The 12,843-nt window shown below is 49.5% G+C and overlaps 1 protein-coding gene across 1 annotated transcript in view; it reads right to left on the bottom strand.

Moving 5' to 3' along the window:
- The window catches only part of gpr156 (G protein-coupled receptor 156), a 148,063-nt gene that overhangs the window by 44,406 nt on the left and 90,814 nt on the right, over positions 1-12,843 (bottom strand). The gene's annotated exons all lie outside the window — the stretch shown is intronic.

The following is a 12,843-nucleotide window of genomic DNA, read 5'->3' as shown; positions in this document are numbered from 1 at the left end:
GAATTGCTAGGCCACGAGACCCATTGACACCGGCGTACACCATTCCAGTGTTTACGCCGGCATCTACACTTGGTTGTGATTTCGGAGAATCCCGGCCGAGGGGTTTGTCACATGAAGAGGGATGGAACAGTTTAGGCCTATATTCTCTAGAGTTTAGAAGAATGAAAGGTGATAGACTATTGATTTATTTAGTGCCCTTAAGGATTGGTTGAGTGTATAACTAGAGAACAAATTATTCAAAACAACCTGGCTGTAAAAGGATAGTCACTGTTGAAGATAATAAATAAACTATTGTACGTTAGTGTGTCTGCAGAAATTCAGACATTGTTTCATAAAATGTTTCATATAATGAATAGACCATTGTATTCCAGCGCTGTGATGAATGATTACTGCACCTTTAATGTAATGATCCCTTTAAGACCGGGTTTGGAACCCTGAGGGACTCCGCCTCCGGCTCTACCCCCCAGGCAGCCATATATAAGGTAATGTCCAGTGGACAGTGTGCACACTTCTCGGTAGCTGACTGGTTCTCTGCTAATTAAAGCCTTTGTATTACCAATCATCTCTCTCAAGTTGTAATTGCAAGTATCTCAAGCGCATTTAGTAATAAAAATGTATCAAATAATTAGCTACAGCAAGGTTAATGGCTAGCCGTGACGTGAGAATCTTATTCTCGTAAGGTGGAGCACATAGACACTGAATTAATTTTGATGGACATTTGTAAATCTTAAGTAATGACCAATGTTTGATTAATAAATCATCCTCTATATCACAAACAGTTATTTGAACAAATCAGGAGGTCTCAGCTGAGAATTGGAAACCAATGAGAGTGAATGACGAATTCGGCCATCAACAAGAATTTCTTTAAAAGTAAGACCTCATGTAAAGGGGTTGTTCCAAATTTGTGCTTTCATGAATTTTTGAACCACCTATCAATTTACTCTGTTGTAAAGTAATTTCTTTATACTTTTCTTCTGCTTTATGTTTAATGCTTTTCGTTATGTTCTGACCAGTTTGTGTATTATTTTGATCTACGTTTTTGCTTCAGTTCTTATGCAAGTGTATTAAGGTGAATAATTAGCAATAATATTTGTATTTTGAACAGCTCCAATTAACTGGACTATTGACTCTTATCAGAAGATAGAATAAGAGATCCTGGGCGGGATTCTCCACTCCCGCGCCGAAGTGGCCGCGCCGCCGTGAACGCCGTCGAGGTTCACGACGGCGCGGAACGACCCCGGTCCCGACCGATTCAGACCCTGACAATGGGCCAGGATCGGGGCCGCGTCATCTACACGCGCCAGGCCTTGTCGCCCACGTAAAAATGGCGCCGCATAGGTGACGCGGCCGGCGCCGCATAACGGGCATCATCCGCACATGCGCAGGTTGGCCGGCGCCAACCCGCGCATGCGTGGTTGTCGTCCTCTCTAAATCCGCCCCGCAAGAAGATGGGGGACGGATCTTGCGGAGCCGCGGAAGGAGGTCCTCCTTCAGAGAGGACGGCCCGACGATCGGTGGGCACCGATCGCGGGCCACCCCACATTCCAGTTGAAGCCCGGTGCAGGATCCCCCCTCGCCCCCCCACAGGCCGCCCCCCCCTGCGTTCACGCACCGCCCACGACTGCAGCGACCAGGTGTGGACGGCGCTGGGGGGAACCCGCCGTTTTGGCCTGGCCGCTTGGCCCGTCCGGGCCTCAGAATAGCGGGGGTGCCGGAAAATCGCCATTTTGGGTGTCTCCGGCCTGCGGCCCGCGAAACACGACCGGGCCGTTCCCGCCGCTTGGGAGAATCGCGGGAGGGCGTCGGACCGGCGTCCCCGGAAATTTTGGCGGCCCAGGCGATTCTCCCAACCGGCGTGGGAGTGGAGAATCGTGCCCGGTTGTGAATCTGTGGAATTCGCTACCCCCCAAGAGTGTGGTGGATGCTGGATAGTGAGTAAATTTAAGGAGGAATTAGACGGATTTTTAATTGGCAATGGGTTTATAATTTTTAACAACATATTTAAATGTATCCACAGATTCATCTGTGAGCTTTTAAATTCCTTCATTAAAACTTGGCAATTGCAGTGTCGGATCATGCCCCGCATTGGGTGGATTTGCAGGCTAGTGAGGAGAGAGGGCAACGTTCGTTCTGGAGACTGGATGTAGGGTTGCTAGCGGATGAAGCGGTCTGCGGGCGGGTGAATAAGTCCATCCAGAACTACCTGGAAACAAATGACATGGGAGAGGTAGCTGCAGCGACGGTTTGGGAAGCTCTGAAGGCAGTTGTTAGAGGGGAACTAATTTTGATTCGGTCCCACAGGGAAAAGGGGGAACAGACGGAGAGGGAGAGATTAGTGGAGGGGATAGATACGCGGAGGCCCCGGACGTGGGGTTCCTGAGGGAGCGGCGGAAGTTACAGGTGGAGTTTGAGTTGTTGACCACAGGGAAAGCAGTGAAACAGTTGAGGAGGGTAAAGGGGGCGGTTTATGAGTACGGGGAAAAGGCGAGTAGGATGTTGGCGCAACAGCTTAGGAAGAGAGAGGCGGCCAGGGAGATTGGTAGAGTGAAGAATAGGGATGGTACCATGGTCTTGGACCCAGGGGGGGGTGAACGAAGTTTTTAAAGAATTTTACAGTAAATTATATGAGTCGGAACCCCCAGCTGGAGTGGAGGGAATGAGGCAATTTCTGGATCAGTAGAGGTTTCCGAGGGTGGAGGAAGACCTGGTGGAGGGGCAGGGAGCCCCAATTGAGATTGAGGAAATTATCAAGGGGCTGGAGGGCTTGCAGTCGGGCAACGCTCCGGGGCCAGACGGCTACCTGGTGGAATTTTATAAGAAGTTCTCAGAGATTTTGAGCCCACTGCTGGTGAGTACATTTAACGAGGCTAGAGAGAAGGGAATCCTCCCCCGACAATGTTGCAAGCCTCGATTTCACTTATTCTTAAACGGGAGAAGGATCCTGAGCAGTGTGGGTCATATCGGCCGATCTCGCTTTTGAATGTAGATGCCAAGTTGTTGGCCAAGATATTGGCCGCAAGGATAGAAGACTCCATTCCGGGGGTGATAGGGGAAGACCAGATGGAATTCATTAAGGGTAGGCAACTCAAGGCCAATGTTCGGAGGCTTTTAAATGTTATTATGATGCCCTCAGAAAGAGGAGAGGCGGAGGTGGTGGTAGCAATGGATGCGGAGAAGGCTTTTGATCGGGTGGAGTGGGAGTACCTGTGGGAGGCGCTGGGAAGATTTGGGTTTCATGAGGGCTTTATTGGCTGGGTGAGGTTGCTCTACCAGGCGCCTGTAACGAGCGCGCGTACGAACCGGCTGAGGTCGGGGTATTTTAAATTACATCGAGGGATGAGGCAAGGGTGCCCCCTCTCCCCGTTATTGTTTGCTTTAGCTATAGAGCCACTGGCCATGGCGTTAAGAGCTTTGAGGAACTGGCAGGGGCTGTGGCTGTTTCGGGGGGGGGGGCGTAGAGCACCAGGTCTCGCTCTACGTGGACGATTTGCTTTTGTACATTTCTAACCCGTTGGAGGGGATGGGGGAGGTTATGCGGATCTTGGGGGAATTTGGCAGTTTTACGGGGAATAAATTGAACATGGGGAAGAGCGAGATGTTCATGATTCAGGCTGGAGGGTAGGAGGAGAGACTGGGAGAGCTGCCGCTTAGAATGGTGGGGAAGAGCTTTCGCTATCTGGGAATCCAGGTGGCTCGGAAATGGGAGGCACTGTATAAGCTTAATCTATCCCAGTTGGTAGAGCAAATGGAAGGGGACTTTAAGAGATGGGACATGCTCCCTTTGTCACTGGCGGGGAGGATACAGACCGTGAAAATGGTGGTCCTCCCCAGATTTCTGTTTGTCTTTCAGTGCCTCCCTATCTTCATCCCTAAGGCCTTTTTCAAGTGGGTGAACAAGGTCATTTTGGGCTTTGTGTGGGTGAGTAAAACCCCGCGAGTGAAGAAAGTGTTGCTGGAGCGCAGTCGGGGGGGGAGGGTGGGTTGGTGCTGCCGAACTTCTGCAACTACTACTAAGCAGGGTCAATTCCTCCTCATCATGTGCCAGGCTTAGCCTAATACAATTTAAGGTGGTCCACCGGGCACACATGATGGCGGCGAGGATGAGCAAGTTTTTCGGGGTAGAAGATCGAGGTGCGCGGGAACCCCAGCAAACCATGTCCACATGTTCTGGGCATGCCCGAAGCTCAGAGGGTTTTGGCAGGGGTGTGCGAAGGCAATGTCCACGGTGCTAGAAACACGGGTGGTGCCAAGTCCAGAGGTAGCGATCTTTGGAGTGTCAGAAGATCCGGGAGTTCAGGGAGTGAAAGAGGCCGACGTCCTGGCCTGCCCGGAGACGGATCCTTTTAGTGTGGAGGGACTCGAAGCCCCCGAGTGTAGAGACCTGGGTTAGTGACATGGCTGAGTTTCCCAGTCTTGAGAAAATAAAGTTTCCTTAAGAGGGTCAATGTTGGGGTTCTCTTGGAGGTGGCAGCCGTTCGTCAACTTTCTCGGGAAAATTAAAATATCGGCAGAAGCAGCGTTCTGAAGGGGGGGGCGGGCCGATAGGTGTAATATGGTTGAGGTGTGTAAAGATTGGGTAGGGTGGGGAAATGTTTATTTTACCATGTTAATGTTATTGTTTTTGTTATTGTTATAAAACTTTGCAAATACCTTAAAAAAAAAATTGTTTTTTTTAAACTTTCTTCATTAAAGACTTTTGGCGCCATTGGACAGCCTCGTCGCACCCAACTTGGTGATACAACAATGCCGTTAAACCTCGTGAGAGGCCTCTCGTGAGAATTGTGACACTTGGAACATCTCGTGAGATCGAACGAGATCGAGCGAGACGTTGTGACCTGGTCGATATCCAGATGAACACATTTAAATGATCCATTAGGCTCATTTTGCCCGATTCTCCTGAGGCCTGGGAACGAACAGCCACGCCAGGGAGACTTCACCATGGTGCTGTTTAGCACTGGTCCACACAAATGTAATGACACCGAGGGGGTCTCTCAGGCCATTGGATGCCTTGGCAGGGTGGTACCCAGGCCCTCCTGCTGGCCCCCTGGTACCTTGGCATTGCCAGCCTGGCACCTGGGCACTACCACCTGGACACCCTGACATTACCACCCTGACACTGCCAGGATATCCGGATGGCACTGCCTGGTTGGCAGGGACATTGCCAGGATGCTAGGCTAGCAGTACCAAGGTGCCCAGTTTTCTGTGCCAGGGTTCGGGCCCGGGAGTGCCCTGCCCTTAAGAGGTGGAGGAGGGGAGCTTAACTAGTGTCGGACTTTCTGGTCTTACGGGCCTTAACGCTATGTCTAGGTGGATCGTCAGAAGATACATCAGGCATGGAGGTTGCCTGGTGTGATTCCCGCCCTGCGACCTGGGTCCCCGTTGGCTGTCTCCTGGGGCGACAGTGCCGGGATGGGCCCAGTTGCTGCTCGGGTGTCCTAGGTGGCATAGTGCCACCCTGTTCTGCCCACTGCCCACCAGATGCGCCAGGGAGGAGCGGGGGAGAGTCTGAGGTGCTGTGATGTTCCGGCATCTCCCCGTCGAGAGTCACCGGCATGGGCCCCATCACCTTCTCCTCCTCCTCCCATGGGGTCCCAGTGGCCCCCAAGCTACTCCATGGGACAGGAGTGCGAACGGAGCTATCCCCTGAGGCTCCCCTGCCACCTGGCACTGCCAGTTCTGGATGCCCCCTCTGGTCTCGACCAGGGTCTGCATGCTGGTGGCCATGGAGCACAGGGAGTGGACCATGACAGTCTGGGTGGCCCGCCTTTCCTACACCGCGTCCAGGAGGGTCTCCAGCTCGGGGTCCATGAACCTTGGTGCTGCACGTCTTGCTGCCAACTTCTTGGCTGGGATGGTGTATGTGGGGAGTGAAATGTGTATATGCGGCTGCAGCTTGTCAACCTCCTGAGTGTCAATCCCGAATCCGGCGAATCCGGCACCGTTTCTCATTGGAATCATTGTGTTCCATGTGGCGCCGGAACTAGCCCCTTAACGGTCGGTGGATTGATGCAGGTGTGGTGCCAGTTTTCCTGTCGCGGAACTCCACGAATCCTGTGCCTGACGTCAACACTTAGTCTCAGGAACGGAGAATCCCGCCTTGGCAGTTTACTGAGGTAAACACTGTAGTGGATTTGCTTTTCAAATATAAGTTTGTGAGCAAGAGTAATGAAGAATAAAATTACAGTCTCCTGATTGCTTGCATCTTAAATCTTTGGTTTTGTAATCTCAAATTTTTTAAAAATGCAGTAAACTGAAGAAGGGGGGACGTTTTCATTTCATATCAATTTGATTTTCAAAATCACTTCCCTTAAATTTGAATTAATTATCTCCACCATGTTTTGCTAACAGAAATAATCAATACTAATCATGAACCTGGGACAGATCCTAATACATGGGTGGAAACCTCCCTTTTTTTTCAATAAGTGTCAGGCTCTGACTGAAAACCAGTGTGTAGCTCTCCGGCTGCACAACCGACTTTCTAGTCCAGATTTTCAAGCACTCGGAGAAAAAAACTGAGCGGGTGGGGTTTATGTCGTCAGTCTGGCAGGTCGGGGCCTGATGCCGGCTCCACAGAGATCGGGCGCCATCTTCAAAGGGTGCCCCGATCAGCAGAGAGTGTACCCCCAGCACCCTCTCCCACAGACACGGAGGACACCCCCGCTCACAATCGTTGGTGGGGGGGGACCTCCCTAAAACACCAACATTGGGGATCCTCCCACCCTCACCACCACCAAGCATTACAATCGGGTGCAACCTCTCCCCCCCCCCCAGCGCTATAATCACGGGACACTCTACCTCCTTCTCCCCAGCCTCCTCCCTCTCCAGCACTGAAATCTTGGGGGCAATCTCTCCCCTCACAGGCATCAGCCCCTCCCCCACACACAAAAGAGGAATGCCTCCCGTGGGGTGGCCCAGAGGGCCCAATCTGGCACTGCCTCCAGCACAGGTTGGCACTGTCTGTTTGGAAGTGCCAACCTGTGCTGGGATACGGCCAGGGTATGTCCCTCTCGCCCTGGGGCTATACTTACCTTTATGCTCCCGAGTGGACCTGCCTGACTGATTCGTGTTTATAAATAGCTGTTTTAGACTCGCTGACCTGATGTCATATTGGCTAGGTATGATTATTCAGTGGGAGGGAATCATGTGGCGGGGGAGGGGGGGCCTCTCTAAATATTTGTAACTGTATTAAAATGTACTCCAATGAGGTTCTTGCCCTTGTGGGCGGGAACCTCATTACATCATTGGTGAGAGGCAAGGAAAATCAGGAAACGGATTTCGCCAGCGAGAATCACGTTACCCGACTCGCGCAATATTTTGCGTCCGTGCTGCCGTTCTCACTGACGACTAACACGGGCGCAAAATCATTCCCCATGACATCGATGAACACAAACAAAACTTGTGAATGAAACAAATACATTGGCCAGCATTCTTCGATCACTGCGATTCACTTTCCCCACCGGCATCGCACCCCCCCCCCCCCGCCCGTGGATTTTCCAGCTGCGTGGGGTGGTTACAATGGCAAATCCCACTGACAAACAGCAGGAGAATCTTGCAGCCAGCAAACGGGGCACCGCGGAGAAACGCGCGGCTGGGGGACAGGAAAATCCAGCCCATTGTAACTTCTCCAGATGGAATGCTTGAGACCAAGTGTTTTCTTGATTTCAGACTTTTCTGGATTATAGAGTGGTGTAGAATGCGTAACCACAAGTGTGTGAACTGGAAAACACTGCAGATATACATGCGTATCGCCCCATGACATTTAATGGCATTACCATCGCTAAATACCCTCCCACTATCAACATCTTGGGGGTTACCATTGACCAGAAACTGAACTGGACTTGCCATATAAATACTGTGGATGCGAGAGCAGGTCAGAAGCTAGGTATCCGGTGAGTAACTCACATCCTGACCCTCAAAGGCCTGTTCACTATCTACAAGGCACAAGTCAGGAGTTTGATGGAATACACCCGATTGCCTGGATGAGTGCAGCTCCAGCATCATTCAAGGAGCTCAACACCATCCAGGACAAAACAGCCTGCTTGATTGGCAGCTCTTGCACAAACATTTACTCCCTCCATCGCTTATGTACAGTGGCAGCAGTGTGTACCATCTACAAGATGCACTGCAGGAACTGACCAAGTCTCCTCAGTCAACACCTTCCAAATCCACATCTAGAAGGGCAGCAGACACCACTTGGAGATTCCCCTCCAAGCCATACACCATCTTCTCTTGGAAATATGTTGCCATACCTTTGTAGTTGCTGGGTCAAAATCCTGTAACAGCCTCCCTAACAGCACAGCGTGTGTACCTGCACCACAGGGACTGCAGTGATTCAAGAAGGCAGCTCACTACCACCTTCTCAAGGGCCACTCGGGACGGGCAATAAATGCTGGCCTAACCAGTGACACCCACACTTCATGAACAAATATTTTAAAAAACAGTAATTATAAAGCAGTATTAAAAATTATTTTACTTATCTAAACACTGTAACATGTTTCCGCTTCCATATGTACTGTACTGAAATGATGCCAGGTCTGTACAAAACATGTCTGGATAACTGGTGTTTCTGAGCAGTAGGTTTCTGGACTGGAGAGGTTTCAGTGTGTAATGGGCCAAAAGTAAGAGGATCTTTGGCCCCCTGCCCATGGGGAGGACAGCAGTATATAAGCATTGTGCAGATAGTTCAAAAGGGGAAGAGACAGAGTTAATGGTGTAAGTGAGGAGAAGAATGAGTGACTGGTGGGGAAAGTGGGAAAGAACTCACTGAAGGCCACATTTGTACCCATATCCTCAACCACAAAATGAAGCCTTGAGCTGCTGGAGAGCACCCATCTGAAAGGAAGGAAGGAAAAGAAGTTGAAAATTCAAGGGGAAAGAAACCCAGGCGGGGAGGGAGAATAGCTACACAAATAGTGCAAAGACATTGCCTATGCCTTATACCTCAGAGGTTTGTCTTACTTATAAAATTCTTGTTTATTTTTATATGCATGCTGAACTCTCAAAGCGGTCATGAATACATTTTCAAGCAAGGGCCATATATATGGCATCGAGTATAACAACTGGCAAGTCGTGCTGCAGTTGTATAGAACCTTGGTAAGGCCGCACTTGGAATACTGTGCACAATTCTGGTCACCACACCACCAGAAGGATGTGGAGGCTTTGAAAATGGTGCAGAGGAGGTTTACCAGGATGTTGCCTGGTATGGAGGGAGTTAGCTATGTGGAGAGGCTGAATAGACTTGGACTGTTTGCATTAGAATGACGGAGGTAGAGGGTCTACAAGATTATGAGGGGCATGGATAGAATGGATGGGCAGGCACTCTTTCCCAGGGAGGAGGTGTCAGTCACTAGGCTACATAGGTTTAAGGTCCGTGGGGCAAAGTTTAGACATGTGCGAGGCAGGTTTTTTACACAGTGGGTGGTGAGTGCCTGTAATGCACTGCCAGGGGAGGTTGTGGTAGCAGATACATTAACGGCCTTCAAAAGGCATCTCAAAAAACACATGGATAGGATGGGTATAGAGGGATACGGCACTAGGAAGTGCTGAGGGTTTTGGCCAAAGGTGGTATCATGACCAATATAGGCTTGGAGGGCCGAAGGGCCTGTTTCTGTGCTGTATTGCTCTTTTCTATATCTTCTGTCCTTGACAGATCAGGAAATAACACACACCACAATTGTTCAAATATTAATCATAACTGGCGCTTATTTAATAATCAAGTTATTCAACTTTTCTATTACTAACGAACAAATTAGTTTGGTATGTTGCCTCCCAGGTGCAAGGGTACGTGATGTCTCGGATCGTGTTTTCCGGGTCCTTAAGGGGGAGGGGGAGCAGCCCCAAGTCGTGGTCCACATTGGCACTAACGACATAGGTAGGAAAGGGGACAAGGATGTCAGGCAGGCTTTCAGGGAGCTAGGATGGAAGCTCAGAACGAGAACAAACAGAGTTGTTATCTCTGGGTTGTTGCCCGTGCCACGTGATAATGAGATGAGGAATAGGGAGAGAGAGCAATTAAACATGTGGCTACAGGGATGGTGCAGGCGGGAGGGATTCAGATTTCTGGATAACTGGGGCTCTTTCTGGGGAAGGTGGGACCTCTACAGACAAGATGGTCTACATCTGAACCTGACGGGCACAAATATTCTGGGGGGGAGATTTGTTAGTGCTCTTTGGGGGGGTTTAAACTAATGCAGCAGGGGCATGGGAACCTGGATTGTAGTTTTAGGGTACGGGAGATTGAGAGTATAGAGGTCAGGAGCACAGATTTGACTTCGCAGGCGGGGGCCAGTGTTCAGGTAGGTGGTTTGAAGTGTGTCTACTTCAATGTCAGGAGTATACAAAATAAGGTAGGGGAACTGGCAGCATGGGTTGGTACCTGGGACTTCGATGTTGTGGCCATTTCGGAGACATGGATAGAGCAGGGACAGGAATGGTTGTTGCAGGTTCCGGGGTTTAGGTGTTTTAGTAAGCTCAGAGAAGGAGGCAAAAGAGGGGGAGGTGTGGCGCTGCTAGTCAAGAACAGTATTACGGTGGCGGAGAGGATGCTAGATGGGGACTCTTCTTCCGAGGTAGTATGGGCTGAAGTTAGAAACAGGAAAGGAGAGGTCACCCTGTTGGGAGTTTTCTATAGGCCTCCTAATAGTTCTAGGGATGTAGAGGAAAGGATGGCGAAGATGATTCTGGATAAGAGCGAAAGTAACAGGGTAGTTATTATGGGACACTTTAACTTTCCAAATATTGACTGGAAAAGATATAGTTCGAGTACATTAGATGGGTCGTGTTTTGTACAATGTGTGCAGGAGGATTTCCTGACACAATATGTTGACAGGCCAACAAGAGGCGAGGCCGCATTGGATTTGGTTTTGGGTAATGAACCAGGCCAGGTGTTAGATTTGGAGGTAGGTGAGCACTTTGGGGACAGTGACCACAATTCGGTGACGTTTACGTTAGTGATGGAAAGGGATAAGTATACCCCGCAGGGCAAGAGTTATAGCTGGGGGAAGGGCAATTATGATGCCATTAGACATGACTTGGGAGGGGTAGGTTGGAGAAGTAGGCTGCAAGTGTTGGGCACACTGGATATGTGGAGCTTGTTCAAGGAACAGCTACTGCGTGTTCTTGATAAGTACGTACCGGTCAGGCAGGGAGGAAGGCGTCGAGCGAGGGAACCGTGGTTTACCAAAGAAGTGGAATCTCTTGTTAAGAGGAAGAAGGAGGTCTATGTGAAGATGAGGTGTGAAGTTTCAGTTGGGGCGCTTGATAGTTACAAGGTAACGAGGAAGGATCTAAAGAGAGAGCTAAGACGAGCAAGGAGGGGACATGAGAAGTATTTGGCAGGTAGGATCAAGGAAAACCCAAAAGCTTTCTATAGGTATGTCAGGAATAAAAGAATGACTAGGGAAAGAGTAGGGCCAGTCAAGGACAGGGATGGGAAGTTGTGTGTGGAGTCTGAAGAGATAGGCGAGATACTAAATGAATATTTTTCGTCAGTATTCACTCAGGAAAAAGAGAATGTTGTGGAGGAGAATGCTGAGACCCAGGCTATTAAAATAGATGGCATTGAGGTACATAGGGAAGAGGTGTTGGCAATTCTGGACAGGCTGAAAATAGATAAGTCCCCGGGGCCTGATGGGATTTATCCTAGGATTCTCTGGGAAGCCAGGGAAGAGATTGCTGAGCCTTTGGCTTTGATTTTTATGTCATCATTGGCTACAGGAATAGTGCCAGAGGACTGGAGGATAGCAAATGTGGTCCCTTTGTTCAAGAAGGGGAGTAGAGACAACTCCGGCAACTATAGACCGGTGAGCCTCACGTCTGTTGTGGGTAAAGTCTTGGAGGGGATTATAAGAGACAAGATTTATGATCATCTAGATAGGAATAATATGATTAGGGATAGTCAGCATGGCTTTGTGAAGGGTAGGTCATGCCTCACAAACCTTATTGAGTTCTTTGAGAAGGTGACTGAACAGGTAGACGAGGGTAGAGCAGTTGATGTGGTGTATATGGATTTCAGTAAAGCGTTTGATAAGGTTCCCCATGGTAGGCTATTGCAGAAAATACGGAGGCTGGGGATTGAGGGTGATTTAGAGATGTGGATCAGAAATTGGCTAGCTGAAAGAAGACAGAGGGTGGTGGTTGATGGGAAATGTTCAGAATGGAGTTCAGTTACAAGTGGCGTACCACAAGGATCTGTTCTGGGGCCATTGCTGTTTGTCATTTTTATAAATGACCTAGAGGAGGGCGCAGAAGGGTGGGTGAGTAAATTTGCAGACGACACTAAAGTCGGTGGTGTTGTCGACAGTGCGGAAGGATGTAGCAGGTTACAGAGGGACATAGATAAGCTGCAGAGCTGGGCTGAGAGGTGGCAAATGGAGTTTAATGTAGAGAAGTGTGAGGTGATTCACTTTGGAAGGAATAACAGGAATGCGGAATATTTGGCTAATGGTAAAATTCTTGGAAGTGTGGATGAGCAGAGGGATCTCAGTGTCCATGTACATAGATCCCTGAAAGTTGCCACCCAGGTTGATAGGGTTGTGAAGAAGGCCTATGGTGTGTTGGCCTTTATTGGTAGAGGGATTGAGTTCCGGAGTCATGAGGTCATGTTGCAGCTGTACAAAACTCTGGTACGGCCGCATTTGGAGTATTGCGTACAGTTCTGGTCACCCCATTATAGGAAGGACGTGGAAGCTTTGGAATGGGTGCAGAGGAGATTTACCAGGATGTTGCCTGGTATGGAGGGAAAATCTTATGAGGAAAGGCTGATGGACTTGAGGTTGTTTTCGTTAGAGAGAAGAAGGTTAAGAGGAGACTTAATAGAGGCATACAAAATGATCAGAGGGTTAG

The sequence above is a fragment of the Scyliorhinus torazame genome, chromosome 8 (assembly GCF_047496885.1).
Source record: "Scyliorhinus torazame isolate Kashiwa2021f chromosome 8, sScyTor2.1, whole genome shotgun sequence".
In the NCBI taxonomy this organism is placed as follows: domain Eukaryota; kingdom Metazoa; phylum Chordata; class Chondrichthyes; order Carcharhiniformes; family Scyliorhinidae; genus Scyliorhinus; species Scyliorhinus torazame.
Note: the sequence above shows the minus strand (reverse complement) of the source record. Positions and strands in the feature narration are given on the sequence as shown.